Source organism: Chelonia mydas, chromosome 3 (assembly GCF_015237465.2).
Source record: "Chelonia mydas isolate rCheMyd1 chromosome 3, rCheMyd1.pri.v2, whole genome shotgun sequence".
In the NCBI taxonomy this organism is placed as follows: domain Eukaryota; kingdom Metazoa; phylum Chordata; order Testudines; family Cheloniidae; genus Chelonia; species Chelonia mydas.
In genome coordinates this window covers 85,479,498-85,484,544 of record NC_057851.1, presented here as the reverse complement: position 1 = coordinate 85,484,544, position 5,047 = coordinate 85,479,498, and the positions used below count along the sequence as shown (strand labels likewise).

General features: G+C 40.6%; 1 long non-coding RNA gene across 2 annotated transcripts; it reads left to right on the top strand.

Moving 5' to 3' along the window:
* The first annotated feature begins 1,262 nt into the window (after nt 1-1,262).
* LOC119565777 lies at nt 1,263-4,712 on the top strand. Of its 2 annotated transcripts, none has more exons than XR_005224677.1 (3): nt 1,263-1,350; nt 2,143-2,257; nt 3,255-4,712. It is a non-coding gene; the product is annotated as an uncharacterized LOC119565777 (long non-coding RNA). The 2 variants fall into 2 exon arrangements; XR_005224678.2 differs by lacking the exon at nt 1,263-1,350 and adding an exon at nt 1,485-1,720.
* The last annotated feature ends 335 nt before the right edge of the window (nt 4,713-5,047 follow it).

Here is a 5,047-nt window from a genome sequence, read left to right as displayed (position 1 = left end):
AAAAAAGAAAGAGAATCAGAAGCAACCCAGTGTGATGGCCCCAAGTCATTAAAAGCTGAGTACAGACATTTCCTCGTAATGTATCCTTATTAAAGTGCAGACAATGTCTTTAAATCACTTGCTGAGAGAATGCAGGTGTATGAAAGAAGTTGTCATGAAACAAACTTACCCCTCTTTGGAAAACACTTTATTTAATGAGTGCCCTCTGGACATAAAAAAAGGAAAACATTCTCTCTGCCCCAAGGACCTTACAGTCTAGATCAGACAAAATGATATGGAGTATGAAGACCAAGCCTTCCATCCTGTGGGGCTCTGCAATCAAAAATAATATGCATTAACACTATAGTGGTGGCGTTAGCTCAATCTTATTCAATCCACAGTGTAAGGGGGAAATTGTCACTAGATTCAAACACTGGTTTCCTTAACAAGCATTTGTTAAGCTTCACTTCCTTTTCCTTCATGTAAATACATTGCATCTCCTAGAATATGAATGTCTTGCCAAATATATATGAGTAAAAAGGAAAGAATCAAGACTGATAACAGCAACAACAGAAATAGGAGTAGTAATAGCATATTTAACTGTCTGTAAATAAAGCTAATGAAATCCCTGCTAATACAAATTGGTAAAAGAGTATTAAATTAATGAAAACCTACAAAGAGTCTCATCATACCATCACTGTATATATAGGCAATGAAGGTAGGACAAGAAGCAATCAGATGAACTGTAGCAAGAGAGATTTAGGTTAGATGTTACCATTTTTTTTCTAACTACAAGGATTGTTAACTACTAAAATAGTCTACAAAGGGAGGTTATGTAATCCCCATCACTGGAGATTTCTAAGAACAGGTTAAACAAACACCTTTCAGGGATGGTCTACATTTACTTGATCCTGCCTCAGTGTGAGGGATGGACTAGATGACCTCTCAAGGCACTTTCCAGCCCTACATTTCTGAGATTCTATATTGTACTGTACTTGGCTAAATTTTGTCCTCACACTTCATTGAATAGCTAGGCTTCTACAGAGGATATTTCATTGGCTTCTGTAGTATAGGTTTACCACCTGTGATGGGGTAAACTAGGTCCTGAGGCCCCCTATTGGAGGCATTGTGGCTCTACCACATCCCACCTCAGAAAAGGGCAGTAGAGAGGTTCTCCAAGCTACCGAGAGCGACAGTGAGGGAAGCAACCCATCAGGGTCCAGCAGGCTAATATAAGAAGAGCTGAAGGGCCAGAGCAAGTGCAGTTCCTTGCTTGAGCTGGAGGAGAGTGGATGGTACTCTGGGTTGGCTCCTGGGACTCCACCAAGAGAAGGCCCTGAGATAAAGGTGAAGAATGTGCTGGAGCCATGGGTAAGTGGGCCAGGGAATGCAGCAATGCAGTTTATTTAAAGGGAGATGATGGACGGCTGTTATCTATAGGGTCCCTGGGCTGGAACCTGGAGTAGAGGGTGGGCCTGGCTCCCCTCGCTCCAGCAACTGGGAAAGTGGCCTGGACTTTGAGGCACCCCAGAAGGGGAACTGAACTGTAGTGGCCCAGCTGAAGAGGTGGGGCCAGAAAGGCCCTGAGAGGGCGAAGACACTGCCTCCAGCGAAGGAGTCCTGGGGCACTGCTCTATTCTGGACCAGGGACAAACAGAGAGACATCACAGGGCACTGAGAGAGGACTTGTTGGACTTGTCGGAGAAAAACACAGTTCTCACTCTCAGGCTGGGTGCAGCAGGTCAGATATACTTTATTATCTCAAGCAATTGCACAAAAGGAGAGAGTGCACTAGGACACAGGGTTTCCCCCACCTAGTCAGGTCTCTCTAAAGATAAACAATTAGAGCAAGTATTTATATCTTTATTACAGACAATAATAAGCAACAGCTGCATATTGTTTATACATATTCCTTCATGATATCTTATTTTTCTCAATTTCTCTTATAGTCTACATTCAATTCTTATCTAATACAAGGTCACAACAGCCTCTTTCACAGTTCTTTTCCACTCGCTTCGCACTATCCCCGCTTCTACAAATCTTGTGTTATTAAAGATAGAGTTAGCCTGACTCCTGCTCATTTCAGAGCCTGCATCCAAATTCCCTTTATCTACTTCCACAGACTTGTACCCTGAAATGGTTTGCGTTGCTTTTATCTCCCAGGCAGACTGTGTATGACTTTGCCAGAGGGCTGAGTCACTGAAGACCCACCACAAACAGAGAGAGAGAGAGAGAGAGTGTGCAGGCAAACGCACTTGACCGGGGGCGCTAGCGAAAGGTGAGTGCGACCCCGTTCCACCACCCAACATTTCACTCTATTTGCACACAGGACTCAAAATGCAGACAATGGCTCGTAGTGGTCAAAATAAAGTGAACCTAAATTCCTAGTTTCTGCAGAGAGCAACATTGGCATATCCAAATATAACAGAAGTAGTAGATATTTTTCTATTGCTTAAAGTAAAGATCTCCCATAATTTATTTTAATGCCAATTCCTTTTCATTAAAGTAGTTTTATATATTATTGGGCATGCAAGACAAAACAAAGAAAACATGTGTGATTGGTAGCCCTGACTTGAACTCACTGATTGATGGCGAAAAAGGCAAAAGACTCACAATAACATCTGTTGCAAAAAGGCCCAAGGGTGGAAGCATAATGGGGATTTAATAGCTGCAAAATCTCAGCCATGTGGTACTTTCCTCATGAGTTCACATGGATAGGTGTGGGCTGATTATTTTCACTGAAGAACTGCAATGTTTCAAGATGAGTCAGATGAGGTAGCAAACCAAACACAAACCAACAAATTGTTGAAGTTTGGTGGAAATTATCAGGTTACATAGATGGTAATATAGTGGGATAATATTGGTATTAAGCAGACCAGCTAACATATGATGTTTTAAAAGAAAAGAAAAAACACAAGAACTTGCAGTGTATTAAGACTTTAGCATAACCTGGATGGTACTATTCTGTGACCCTTAGCTGAAACTGATAAGAATGGATGACAGGCATATGGTGGAGGTGAGCAAGACCTGGCCAAATTCTGCTTCAGTTGATCCAGTGCAATTCTCTGAAGTATGGAGTTATTTGACAAATCAGCTCTCAAAATGTTACAAACAATAATTTGGGTTGGTTGGTTTGTTTTTAATGCAGTGCTATTAAAATAGCAAGCCTAGGACAAGGAGGGTAATGGCTTCCAAACACAAGTAACTCAGCATTATTGGCAAACCCAGAAAATACTGATCCATAGTAATGGAGGAATTGTGAATTCCTTTTCCAGGTGTCTCAGAGAAGCATATTAATGAACTGTGTCAACTGGACAATACAAAAATATTGTACCTTGTATGCAGAATGTTATTGTTAAAGGATTGAGGCAGCAACAAGACCCCTTACAGAACAATGGAGAACAAAAAGAAGAGCTTGAAGAAAAGTTATTGTGATAGCCTGTATCCACAGCTGATGAGCAATTGGCAGACTGACTCTGAAGAGACACAGAGCCAGGGGACAGCGAATTGATTTTTCCAGGGTTAAAACCCAATTTCAACCACAGACAGCACATTTCGTATTTCTCCCTTACCACCCCCTACCAGGCAGAAATCATTAACTTTCAGGTCTAATTGCAAACATTTTCTAGTATATGAGCTTTGCAACACTGCAGCCTGTCTTTCACTGGGTTAGTTACAGTCAGAGTGAGTGCACCACAGCACTGTGGAATAATGTGTTTTAGAAGAACAGAGCCTGAGAAGGCCACCTGGCAAGCAAATAACCTTGTCAGAGTACAACTACAAAGGAAATGAAGGTAATGAAAGATTCTCTCCCTTCTCCTTCATGCTTAATACAGAAAGCCTTCTTGGTGCTTCATGTAGGCCTACCATTTTCCCATCCTGCATGGGCTGATTGGCTTCAACCACCATTGAAGTCAGCTTTCAGGAAGTGGTCAGCATTGTCCAAGATCAAGCTCTGTCTTTTTAAATGAAAAGGCAGCCTGAGCTCATTTTCCAAGGCATGTGAAGATGTGCACTATCAGTTGCTCAGAGGTAGGTCAAACTATCAGTCTCTGAAACTCAAGCTTCAGTTCTCACTCCCTCACATAATCTCCAAGACTGATGGACCAATGTTACTGTAAAATGGCTTCTTTTTGAATATCGCTCTTCTTTCTTCAACTGCTTTTTGTTCCTGATCCTAGGAAAGTTTGACATTTTTCAGCTGCACAAAGGACAAATTTTCCAAATGCAAGAGCTTAAGCTGCATCTGCAAAATCTGTGTATACATGAATTGCATGCAAACAACCTGCATTTGTAGCAAACTGTGTAATTACAAATGCAAATAGTACTTGCACATGCAATTACCAGATTTTCATGTGCCTATGAAGGCTCTGGAGGTGTAAATCATTTTTAAGGTTTTTTTTAAGGTATTTTTAAGGTTTAGTATTATGGATTTGTTTTAAATGGACAAGAACAGTAAGACTGAAAAAAATCATGGAGGCAAGGAATTACAGCTGATGTCTGGGCTTTATTCAGGGTTGTGGGCAAACTTACACATCATTCTAAAGGTACTAATAGCCCAACACCATGAGATGAGGTAAAATGAGATAAAGGTATAGTACCTGAGTCCTTCCCAGATTTTGTGTGATTAAGGCCGTCCCTCATTATTTGTAATATCTTTTTGTATTGAGATAGGAGATTGTTGCTTACCACGAATAGACATTTTAATGAATAATTACATGATTAAAAGGTAACTTCAGTTTTGTATTTATTCATTAGCTAGCACTGTACTATATTTGTTCATTAATAGTCAGAAAGAACTATGCAGTAAATGAGTCCTAATCAATGGATGGAATTATAGCTAACATAGTAACTTTATCAAAAGGATAACAGGCTTATGCTCTAACAACCATGCATTATGTGCAAGATATTGAATGCTCACCCTTGAGCTTTTAATTTCAGTAGAAGGTTTCTTGAACTATGTAATTAGCTCATTAATCACATACTCTTCCCTGAGAACCCCTCCTTGTACCTCGCCAACTCCCCTTCTGTCTAAGGAATGACTAGAGTGCTCCTCCTTACTGTCTCT